Raw genomic sequence first — 13,142 nt, 5'->3', positions numbered from 1 at the left:
CATCGATGAGGAGCACCGTACCATCATGAGTACGGTGGTCCAGAAGGTTCGGTCCTCCAAAAGCAGACTTACTGAAGCTTGTGCTAGCCTTCTAACAGGCTTCGAGGTAAGTAGAAATATGTAAAAATATTACCACATAGACAGTAGCCCCTGATGCTCTGTTTGGCGTTCGGAAAGAAAAGCCAAATACAGGATCTATTAAATATCGCAGGAGTCTAACTAAAAAGGAGTCAATATACGTATGCAGGCTTCGCTGCTGGCCACCGCCGCACTGACTGCGGAGGTGGGTGCCCTGAAACAGGGCCTCGAGCGGACCGAGCAAGAGCTCGGCCTTGCCAAACGGTAGCTCGAGGAGAAAGAAGGTAAGAGATACCTTATAGAAAAAATGCCTATAAGAAGACGCAATTGCAAAAAATGACAGGAGTATACTGCTTATTGTAGGGGCCACAACTGAGGTGGCGACCCTCAAGCAGGCGCTGTCCGAGGCCAAGAAGAAAGCAGCCACGGAGTGCACCGGGCGGGAGAAATTTGAGGCGCAGGTCGGCGAGGTGCAGCCAGAGCTTCAAGCTCTCATGAAAAAACATGAGAGTTTGGAGCTCGACTCAAAGACGCGAGCGTCCGAGCTTGCTGCGGCCCTTAAAACTGCCAAATCTGCCAAGGCCGAAGCCCAGAAGGCCCTCCGGGAATTGGATGCGGTGAAAAAGATAGCGGCGGGTAAGGCATTCTCTATGCAAAGCAGACATATAAAAGTAAACTACTTGTTACTTACCCAAATCCGGAGCTCTCCAGGGGCATTCGCAGATCTTCCCCGCAGCGTATCCAATGCCGCCGCATTCTACCGAGCCGAGGAAGGCAGCTCGACGGAGAAGGTGTTCTGGTCTCAGTACGCTGAGGCCGTACACCCCGTGCCCTTGAGCGACCAGCTGAAGCAGCTGGTCGAGCTCCACAAGGCGGCCGAACAGGCCCTGAAGGGCTTCATAGTTCGGCTGTGGCCTGGAGAGGCCCTGCCTGGGAGCTACTTCAGACTGGTGCGGCGGCTGGTGGAGGCTTGTCCAAGGCTCGAGGTCATCAAGCGCTCCGTCTGCATCGAAGGTGCCCGTAGGGCCCTTGCCCATGCAAAGGTGCACTGGGGTAAGCTGGACGGTGAGAAGCTTGTGAGGGACGGGCCGCCGCCAGGGAAGGAGCATCGCAAGCCCGAGAACTATTACAAGGATGTTCTGGCCGGTGCCCGCCTTATGGCGGATGAATGCACCAAGGATGTAATTTTTGAATGAACTCGCTCGTGTTATCCTGTGCGCTGAAAACTTGTTTATATGCGCTAAGCAATGCTTGAATTTAAAATATTACTTTCTGTGCGGCCGTTTATCAAAAAATTGAGAGATGGCCAGTCATCGGCTTCTGCCCCCATGCCACTAGTGCTGGGGTGTTCGGGATAAACCTGAGCGCTCTTTTTCCCATGATTGGGTCCGTCGAGGGAGGCGCTCAGCACAATCGAACAAGGCAATCGGACTATAATGCTTGGACACTCTCACTTAGCCATAGAACTCTATAATTTTAAATTTCGGCGAAGCCCCTAGTATTCGGAAGACCGAGTTCAGGGCGCTATCCACGCCTTGGCCGGACAAAGCCGGTTCCTCGCTCGAAGCAGCATAAGTCTTTAAGGACTCGAAAAACCTCTCGAACAGCGACCGATCTCTCGCCTCATCATGACAGTCAGTTTTAGCTTTCTCTACTGAGGTGCTCAGCCCAGCTCAACTGGGGCACAATCGCAGTAGTTCTCCTAGTGCTACCTTAGCCGATATAGCGGAATGTAAGGCACCAAAACATAGGAGCCGGGCAAACCCAACTATTGACCCAAATCATGATTCGGAGCCGATGCATATGGTGCTATAAGTTCGGGGTGCCGCACTTGTGAAAGTGTACGGACTTCTCACGCCATATTGATGGGTACTGAAGCCCCTGGCATATTTTTGCCGTACCACGGTGTACGGATGCAACATGTTATTGATAAACATATATATATATAAAAAGAGGATAATGCGAAAAATAGACAAAAAGCTATGCATTGTTTATAGAAAGGCTGCTATGAAAGCGGAACGATACAAATAGTGCGATAAGCAAAAGAAATTGGACTATTTAACATGTCCTGGCCAGGGGCAGGCCACAGAATTGTATTAAAAAACAGGTATACTGCTCGCAATAGAGACCACCTAGGAGTTCCATAATGCGGCGTGGCTTGTCTGCTTTCCTGGATCTTGCATCATTTGTGCGGCAGTTGAATTGCCGAACGGGTCATCCGAAGTATGGAGTCCTGAGAGTAAGAGAAAAAAAGGAATCCAGCAGCCCCTGGTGCGGTTTAAGCCGTATTTCGGGCGTGCCGTGATAGTGCCCCTTCCCCTGTGCCCATGGTATTTCATGAGCGTAGTTATGTACACGAAGCACTCGTTTCGCTATATCGCGAGGGCTAGGGTTGGGGCCGCATTGCTACGCTAGCTCAGAACGTGCTAGGCGGTCTTGTTGTAGGGTACTCCGGGCACGCTTGACAGTGTCCGGCTTTTTGAAGGCCGAACTGGAGAACTGCCTAGAGAGGCTGCTTTGTACTTCTGCTGCGAGCGCTGCCGTGTGCTCCTCCGTTCGGAGGGAGCGTTCAGTGTTCCCATTGACCGTGATTACTCCTCTAGGGCCTGGCATCTTGAGCTTGAGGTATGCATAGTGCGGTACCGCGTTGAATCTTGTGAATGCGGTTCGCCCGAGCAGTGTGTGATAGCCACTACGGAACGGGACTATGTCGAAGATTAACTCCTCGCTTCAGAAGTTATCCAGAGATCCGAAGACCACTTCCAGTGTGACTGAGCCTGTATAGTTGGCTTCTACACCTGGTATGACGCCTTTAAAGGTCATTTTGGTGGGCTTGATCCTCAAGGGATCTATGCCCATTTTTCGCACTGTATCCTGGTAAAGCAGGTTCAGGCTGCTGTCGCCGTCCATGAGGACTCTTGTGAGATGAAATCCGTCAATGATTGGGTCTAGAACCAATGCGGCGAAGCTGCCGTGATGGATGCTAGTGGGGTGGTCCCTTCGATCAAAGGTGATCGGGCAGGAGGACCATGGGTTGAACTTTGGGGCGACTGGCTCCATCACATATACGTCCCGTAACGCACGCTTCCGCTCCCTCTTGGGGATGTGGGTTGCGTCTATCATGTTCACCGTCCGCACTTGCGGGGGAAATCCCTTATGTCCACCGTTGTTCGGCGGCCTGGGATCCTCCTCGTTGTCTCTATACAGCCCCTTGTCTTTGTTTTCGGCTCTTAACTTGCCTGCCTGCTTGAACACCCAACAATCCCTGTTGGTGTGATTGGCTGGCTTTTCGGGGGTGCCATGTATCTGGCACAAGCGGTCGAGTATTCGGTCCAAACTGGACGGGCCCTGAGTATTTATTTTGAATGGCTTTTTCCGTTGACCGGATTTGTAGCCTCGGAATCCGGCATTAACTGCTGTATCCTTGTTGCTGTCGCTATTAACGCGGCGCTTTTGTTTGTTCCGACGCGACCTGTCGCTTTTGTCCTTGGTATTCAAATTACCAGGGTTCTTGGTTAAATTGTTGCTGCGAGCTAGCCAGCTGTCTTCTCCCGCGCAAAAGCGGGTCATGAGTGTCGTGAGGGCTGCCATAGATTTCGGCTTTTCCTGTCCCAGGTGCCGGGCAAGCCACTCGTCATGGATATTATGCTTGAAGGCCGCTAAGGCCTCTGCGTCCGGACAGTCGACTATCTGGTTTTTCTTTGTTAAGAACCGTGTCCAGAATTGCCTGGCCGATTCCTCTGGCTGCTGAATTATGTGGCTTGGGTCATCGGCGTCCGGTGGTCGCACATAAGTGCCCTGGAAGTTGTCAAGGAATGTGGCTTCCAGGTCCTCCCAAGAACCGATTGAGTCTGCTGGCAAGCTGTTGAGCCAATGCCGGGCCGGTCCCTTAAGTTTGAGTGGGAGGTATTTGATAGCGTGTAGATTATCACCGCGGGCCATGTGGATATGAAGGAGATAATCCTCGATCCATACCGCAGGATCTGTTGTGCCATCGTATGATTCGATGTTTACGGGTTTGAAGCCCTCAGGGATTTTATGATCCATTACTTCATCTGTGAAGCATAGTGGGTGTGTGGCGCCTCTGTATTGGGCTATATCACGACGCAGCTCAAAGGAGCTTTGTCTGTTGAGTTCGGCCTGGCTGGATTTATTGCATCCGGAGTGATGATCACCGTCACGTGTCGTGGGGCGCCTGCGCGATCCGTAGATCGATCTTGTTTGCCTTGCCTTGTCCTCCAGTATGTCATGCAGGTCGGGCGCATTTTCCCGTGCCTTAGTATGCTTGACGCGGTGTCGGGGCATGGCTTGAGTGGAGGGCCAAGAGGCCTCTCTGTCGTGGCCACGAGGTGGCCGGTCGGCCATGTCATGCGCTGGTGATGTAGGTGCTTCCTCCTCTAGTCGGGGTAGCAGCCTGCGCTTTGAGTAACTCTTGGAGGGGCGTTCGAGTTCATACTCTTCGGCTGCAAGGACTTCAGTCCATCTGTCAGCTAGCAAATCCTGATCAGCTCTAAGCTGTTGCTGCTTTTTCTTGAGGCTACTTGCCGTGGCCATAAGCCTGCGTTTAAAACGCTCTTGTTCGGCGAGATCCTCTGGCACGACGAACTCGTCGTCGTCGAGGCTTGCCTCGTCTTCGGAGGGAGGTGTATAATTATCGTCCTCAACCTCTTGGTCCGCCGCCCTCTCGTGAGGGCTGGCTTCTCTGTCCTCCTGTGCTGAATCTTGCTGGAGGGGGTGTTCTTCGGCGCTATCAGGAGTAGTATTATCTCCCATGCCGAAATCACCGTTTTTGCTTTGACGGGATTTAGAGCGGCGCCGCTGACGCTGACGCTTGGGCTGTTTCTTAGAGGTATCATCCCCCGCTGTTCCATCGCCATCTCCATCCTTTGGAGTGTCCATCATATATATGTCATATCACCAGGTGGCCTTCCAGCGCCCTACAGGTGCTGGTTCTTGTTCGTCTCCTGCATTGTCGTCCATGCCGTCGATGTCTTCGGAGTCGAAGTCAAGCATGTCGGTTAAGTCGTCGATAGTGGCTACGAAGTGGGTGGTGGGTGGGTTTTGAATTTCTTCATCGTCCGTATCCCAACCTTGCTGACCGTAGTCCGGCCAGGGCTCTCTTGATAAAGAGAGAGACTTTAGAGAATTCAGGATGTCGCCGAAGGGCGAGTGCTAAAAGATGTCCGCGGCGGTGAACTCCATTATCGGCGCCCAATCGGATTCGATCGGCAGGGGCGCGGGGGGCTCGGAGTTCGGAGAGGAATCCGACTCCTCGGAGTCACGGGCCATGCGGAGTGCGGGGCTGGAGTTCGGCTCGATCGCCTCAGAGATCGCAGCCCCTGAGGCAGCGTCCAACCGTTGATCCTCGATCGGCGCAGTAGGCTCCAAATCAGTGGTCGGAACCAATGCGTGTGCGGCCTCCAAGGCGCTGTTCGACGGCAGAGCTATATCATGCCCATCGAGACAGTGCAGCGCGCTTGGCTGTTGCTCGAATCCGTCGAAGATCAAGTCCCCGCGGATGTCAGCCGTGTAGTTTAGGCTTCCAAACCTGACCTGATGGCCAGGGGCGTAGCTTTCGATCTGCTCAAGGTGGCCAAGCGAATTGGCCCGCACTACGAAGCCGCTGAAGACGAAGATCTGTCCGGGGAGAAAAGTCTCACCCTGGACCGCATCGTTGTTGATGATCGAAGGAGCCATCGGGCCTAAAAGCGACGACACAGAGGAACTCTCAATGAAAGCACCAATGTCGGTGTCAAAACCGGCAGATCTCGGGTAGGGGGTCCCGAACTGTGCGTCTAGGCCGGATGGTAACAGGAGGTAAGGAACACGATGTTTTACCCAGGTTCGGGCCCTCTTGATGGAGGTAAAACCCTACGTCCTGCTTGATTAATATTGATGATATGGATAGTACAAGAGTAGATCTACCACGAGATCAAGGAGGCTAAACCCTAGAAGCTAGCCTATGGTATGATTGTTGTATGATGTTGTACTACGGACTAAAACCCTCCGGTTTATATAGACACCGGAGAGGGTTAGGGTTACACAAAGTCGGTTACAATGGTAGGAGATCTTGAATATCCGCATCGCCAAGCTTGCCTTCCACACCAAGGAAAGTCCCATCCGGACACGGGACGAAGTCTTCAATCTTGTATCTTCATAGTCCTGGAGTCCGGCTGAAGGTATAGTCCGGCTACCCGAACACCCCCTAATCCAGGAATCCCTCAGTGAGCCTTCTCATGTAGCTTTCCTTCGATACAGGCACTGCAAGCACGATCTTTAGCAAAACTAACATTCGTTAGTCCACGGACATGGTCCCCCTTGAGGAGACTTTGCAAAGATCTCATATTGACATGGGCTAAACGGCGATGCCAAAGCCATCCCACATCAACTTTAGCCATTAGGCATGTCGCGGTCTTAGTGGGTCGCTCCGAAAAGTTAATCACATATAGACCGTTCTCGACATGCCCAACAAAAGCTACTTTAAGAGTCTTGCTCCACAAGAGGGCCATGGTATCGATATCAAAGAAAGTGTCAAAGCCCATGATAGCAAGTTGACGAACGAAAAGTAAATTGTATGCAAGGGACTCAACAAGCATGACCTTCTCGATCGTGAGATCATGAGAGATGACCACCTTGCCAAGTCCCAATACCTTAGAAGATGAGGCGTCACCCCACTCGACATTGGTGGGCATAGATGGAACCTTGTGCACGTCCACCACCAAGTCCTTGCTTCCGGTCATATGATTTGTAGCTCCGCTATCGAGCAACCATGATCCCCCACCGGAAGCAAACACCTTGTTGGTGGCTTTAGCCATGAGGCACTTGGCGGTGATGCTCTCGTTGGGTGAGTCGAAGAGGGACACCCGCGACGTTGTTGCAATGGCGACGGAGGCCATGGCAACCGACTCATCATCTTCATCATCGTCATCATCCTCATTGTACTCTTCTTGCACAACCAAAGCCTTGGGAGGAGTCTTCTTGGTGAAGTTGTTCTTGTTGGGGAACGACTTGGCCTTGTCCTTTCTGATGAGTTTGCCACCATTGTCTTCCCTCTTCTCATACGGGCATTCCGCAACGAAATGACTCACGTTGCCGCAATTGTAGCAAGTCCTTACATGTTGCTTGCCTCTTGTGCCACTCGAGTTGTTTTTTGCTAAAATTGGGCCTCAAGTTTTTCTTGCTCCAAAATTGCCTTGAAGCAAGTGCCATGTGTTCATGATATGCATACTTCGTATCTTCGGGGTTGCTCTCCTCTTCTTCCTCTTCTTCTTCTTCCACGGTGAGCTTGGCCTTCAATGCAAGGTTAGGCTTCTTTGCCCGTTGAGAACGGAGCACCGCATTGTCGGCGGTCTTGTCCAAAATGTTCATGGCCACAAACTCATCCAACACTTCGCTTGAGGTCAAAGTGTGGAAGTCCGGTTTTTGACGAATGACGGAGGACATGGCCTTGTGGTAGGGCATCATTGCCTTGAGGAATTTGCGCTTGATCCAATTGTCATCCGTGTCCTTGCTCCCGTGATCTCGTAGTGAGACCGCGAGTTTGGTTACTCTCCGATAAAGCTCACGAGGTTCTTCATCTTCCTTCATTGCAAACTCATCGGCCTCATCTTGTACCACTTCATAGTTGGAGCGTTGAATGCTTGCGCTTCCCCGGTAGAGAGACACGACACAATGCCATGCATCTTTGGCCAAGGCGAAAGGACGAAGATGAGGTAGGTCTTCGGGTGGAATTGCATCTTGAATAATGAAGAGAGCATTCTCATTGAATTGATTATCCGCGGCTTCTCGAGGAATGAAGTTGCTTGGATCATGTGGATAGAAACCTTCTTCAATGATTCTCCAAAGGTTAGTGTTCACATGATTTAAATGACGTTTAAAGCGGTAAACCGAAGAATCAAAATCCTCATTTTTCACAATCTTAGGGGGAGGACCGGCATGATTGAAATGAGTGGAAGGAACCGGTCCACCATAAACAAGTGGTGGTTCCACATGGGCAAAGATGACGGTGCCATTCTTGCCACTAGAAGAAGGAGCCTTTTCACTACTAGCTTCCCCCTTGTCGGGGATAGCATCCGACACCTTGTTGGCGGGATCACCCACTTTCAACGGTGCGGTGGATAGTTTAAGCCCCTCAAGAAATTTAGTAAACATGCTTTCAACTTCGGTCGTCATGGAGGTTTTCAATGTCTCCAAGGCCACATTGAACTCCTCACGAGAGACCGAAGTTCCCCCATCGCCCGTAGACGAGATAGGATTCACACCGGAGTGTTCCTCCGCATCGTCTACGGTATCAACCATACTCTTTGGACGGTAAAGCCCTTAATAAAGAGACGAGGCTCTGATACCAACTGAAAGGATCGATATGGCTGACTAGAGGAGGGGTGAATAGGCAACTAACAATTTTTAGCTTTTCTTTAGCAATTTAAACTTTGCATCAAAGTAGGTTGTCTAGATATGCAACTAGATGAGCAACCTATATGATGCAACACCAATAGGAACACAAGCAAGCAAGATATATGAAACAAATAAGCTACACAAGTAAAGGCACGAGATAACCAAGAGTGGAGACGGTGGAGACGAGGATGTGTTGCCGAAGTTCCTTCCCTTTGAGAGGAAGTACGTCTCCGTTGGAGCGGTGTGGAGGCACAATGCTCCCCAAGAAGCCACTAGGGTCACCGTAATCTCCTCACGCCCTCACACAATGCGAGATGCCGTGATTCCACTATTGGTGCCCTTGGAGGCGGCAACCGAACCTTTACAAACGAGGTTGGGGCAATCTCCACAACTCAATTGGAGGCTCCCAACGACACCACAAAGCTTCACCACAATGGACTATGGCTTCGCGGTGACCTCAACCGTCTAGGATGCTCAAACACCCAAGAGTAACAAGATCCACAAGGGATTAGTAGGGGGAATCAAATATCTCTTGGTGGAAGTGTAGATCGGGGCCTTCTCAACCACCCTCGAGCAAATCAACAAGTTTGGTTGGCTAGGGAGTGAGATCGGGCGAAAATGGAGCTTGGAGAAATAATGGAGCTTTAATAGTGGAAGAGGTGAGTCAACGGGGAAGAAGGAGACCCCTTATATAGTGTGTGGAAAAGATCCAATCATTACCCACCAACCAGCCCGCGGCCAGCGGTACTACCGCGCCTGGCCAGCGGTACTACCTCAAGGCCGCGCGGTACTAGTGCTTGCAATCAAGCGGTACTACCGCACGGCTGTGCGGTACTACTATACCGACCCACGGTACTGCCGCGACCCCAGCACAGAAACACGCACAGAAGCTGGGGGCGGTACTTCCGCACGCGCGGTACTACCGCGCCCCCCATGCGGTACTACCGCAAGGCAAAAGTCCCAGCCAGGGGGAAGGGGAACTTCCATGCCTACTTCCGCAAATAAACGGAAGTAGCAAAACCCGACACAGTAGTACTGCCGAGGGGCAGTACTACTGCCTGACCGCATAGCGCGGTACTACCGCACGGCGAAAGCGGTACTACCGCGGCAGGTGCGGATGTAAAAAATTACATCCGCTCCTACTACCGCAAAGGGGCGGCACTAGCCTGGTGGGCAGCGGTAGTGCGGCTCCAGGGGAGTGGTACTACCGTGGGCACCAGCGGTACTACCGCGCCACCGCGCGGCACTACCGTGGATGCCTACGGTACTACCATTGATCCAGGAGCAGTACTACCGCAACCACAACAGCAGCCAGTCACAGGAGGCAGGAAAACGGAGGAAGCTCCAAGGAAGAAGGAGGGGATAAAAGGAGACGTGTACGTGATGATTCCACCCAAACCTTTCCAACGCGGACCCCCTCTTAATAGTACGGCTTTCCTACGACTCAAATCCACCAAAAAGAAACGTAGAAAAGACGCTGTCTTCGTCAGTCTTCGAGGGGCACCCAATCATCTTGTGCCTAGCAGAGAAGTGTCTGGAATACTCATGGCACACGATTAGTCCGCAAATGTGTTGTCATCAATCACCAAAACACTTAAGGATAAATATGTCCTTACAATCTCCCCCTTTTTGGTGGATTGATGAAAAAACGGGATTTGCACAAAGAAAATACTATTAAGTAAATGCAAACCCCTCCTCTCTATAATATAGACGGGCTCCCCTAAATGTGTGCCACCTAGATGAGCACGAATAGGAATAGAGCTCCCCCTATATTATAGAGACAAGGCATATCTATCACTAGACAAGATAGTACAAACATAAGATAACTAAGATAGATAGAGTGCATATGTCTTACACCATATGGAGGATAGGTCTCGAAGGCACAAACCAAACAAAAGCAAACGAGGCAAACGAGGTCCAAACGACAAAGCAAACAAACACACCAAGCACGACACAATGCAAATCCCTACACTCTCTCCCCCTTTGGCATCGAGACGCCAAAAAGGCAGAGAGGACACCTACACACAGGGTGGCTCAGGCAGAGAAGTCGTCCCACTGCTCCTCGTGCTCCTCGTCAGACTCAGCGGCGGGGATAGTCTCCTCGATGTCATCCTCTGAACTGGTCCACTTGTAGCCCTGCTTTGACATCCAGGCAACCTCGGGTGTGATGACGTCCTCAGACCCGCCAGACACATCCTCTCCAAAGAGCCTCATCACCTTCTTGTCACGGCGGCGACTCTCCTTGTCAGCCACGTGAGCCCTGTATTGTCCCTTTGCCTGCATGCAGAAGAGAGTCTTCATCTTGTCCTTCAGCTTCTTGGCCCATGACGGCTCAGAGGAAGAAGTGGTAGACTGAGCAGCACGGTCCTCAGCAACAGTCTCAGCAGCAACAGCCTCCCCCTCACCAGTAGCCCTCCTAGCAGAAGATGCCTCAGCACGGGTAGTGGTGTTGGCCCAGTTGGGCTTGACGCGGAGGCTGATGGACTCATGGCGAATCCAGTCTGGAGCAAGGAACTCATCACCTGGATATGTCTTCTCCCAAGTGGTGGAGAGCAGCAGAAACAGGTACGGTCCATAGATAGGTACCTTGCGAGTGAACACCGCAAACCGAAGCTCACACCACATGATGTGTGAGACATCAAGTGGCTGAGTCTGAGAAGTACGTGCATCTGCACACAAGAGCAACATGTCCACTAGATATGCATGTACCTTGTCCTTGTCGCCAATGCGTGGGAACAAAGTGTTGCGGAAGATGCGATGCATGATATCCAGAAAGGAGTTTAACACCCAAGATGACTTGCCATTGGGGAGTACCTTCTCAACAAGGAAGGGCTGAAGCTGGTTTTTGTTGGCAGACTCAGAGTTGGCATGGGGGCGAACGCCAACGGGGGTGTGAAGCCCGTCATCAGGAATGTGCAGCAGATCCATGAACTCTTTCCATGTAGCAGACAGCTGACGGCCATTGGTCATCCAGGTCATCCTCCGCTCCTCCCCGGGATGAAAGTACACTGAGGCAAAGAACTGACAGATGAGCTCAGGGTCATAGTCAAGGTGAAAGGAGATCACCGGCTCAATAGCAAACTGCTCCACCAAGTCCAGAGCCTCTCCAAAATAGTCATGAAACTTGTCCTTCCGCAGGTGATGCATGTCTATCCACTTGACATCCACGAAGGTATTCTGCTTGTTCTTGATCACATCCAGATAGATGAGAGCCCGTTGCTTGGTCCAGAACAACTCGGTGCCTCTGAGGATAGCCCGAGGATTCACATAGGGATTGATCTTCCGGCGCTCGACATACTCAGAGGTTGAAATCTCATCCATGCCCTTAGCCGGTTCCTTTTGCTTGCTGGCAGTGGTCTTGACATTGCGCTTGGGGGCATTGGAGCCCTCTGGGGCTTCATCTTGGGGGTTGCGCAGACGCTTGGAGCCAGTGTCACGACTGGGATTGGAACGGCGAGAGCCACCACCTGAGACACAGAACGCAAAAACACCCACAACAGCTAAGAGAGATTAATGCAAGGACCACAACAAAGCAAGTGAAACAAGCAGAAAGCACACATGAAAAATGCCTAGAGAGAGATTTGATCCCTACGGTAGTACTGCCAAGAGCTGCGCAGCTAAGATAGTAGTACGGTTCTTATACGTGGTAATACCGTGCAAGATCACGGTAGTACCGGGTGTAGGAGCGGTAGTACGACCTTAGCGCCGCGGCCGGCGCGGTAGTACCGCGTCTGCAGAGCAGTAGTACTGCACCGTACGGTAGTACCGCACCTGACGGGCGGTAGTACCGCAAGAGCGGTAGTACCGCACATCGGGCACGGTAGTACCGCACCGCGTCAGATCTGAACTGGTTCAAATCTGAAAACGCCCATGAAACCACGGCGGTACTACGGTTGGACAAAGCTACCTCAAGACATCATATCAAGTATGTTTCCTACGCATCATGACTCTCCTACATCCTACTCTTGCATAGATTTGGCCTAAAATCTCAAGAACGACAAGTTTCTCCCCAAAAACCTAGAAGCAAGAGAATAGCCAAGAAAAAGAGGGATTTGGGGAAAAACCTTGGTCCATGGCAAGAGGAAGTGGTGGGGAACGATCCCACCGGTCGGAATCCGAGGAGAGTGGCCGGAGATGGAGATCCGACAAGGGCCTCCGGCGCCGTTCTTGAGAGGGAGAGACGTGGAGAGAGAGACGTGGAGAGAGAGACTATCGCGCCCCCCATGCGGTACTACCGCAAGGCAAAAGTCCCAGCCAGGGGGAAGGGGAACTTCCGTGCCTACTTCCGCAAATAAACAGAAGTAGCAAAAACCCGACACAGTAGTACTGCCGAGGGGCGGTACTACTGCCTGACCGCATAGCGCGGTACTACCGCACGGCGAAAGCGGTACTACCGCGGCAGGTGCGGATGTAAAAAATTACATCCGCTCCTACTACCGCAAAGGGGCGGCACTAGTCTGGTGGGCAGCGGTAGTGCGGCTCCAGGGGAGTGGTACTACCGTGGGCACCAGCGGTACTACCGCGCCACCGCGCGGTACTACCCTGGATGCCTACGGTACTACCGTTGATCCAGGAGCAGTACTACCGCAACCACAACAGCAGCCAGCCACAGGAGGCAGGAAAATGGAGGAAGCTCCAAGGATGAAGGAGGGGATAAAAGGAGACGTGTA

This window comes from Triticum dicoccoides, chromosome 6A (assembly GCF_002162155.2).
Source record: "Triticum dicoccoides isolate Atlit2015 ecotype Zavitan chromosome 6A, WEW_v2.0, whole genome shotgun sequence".
Lineage (NCBI taxonomy): Eukaryota > Viridiplantae > Streptophyta > Magnoliopsida > Poales > Poaceae > Triticum > Triticum dicoccoides.
Note: the sequence above shows the minus strand (reverse complement) of the source record.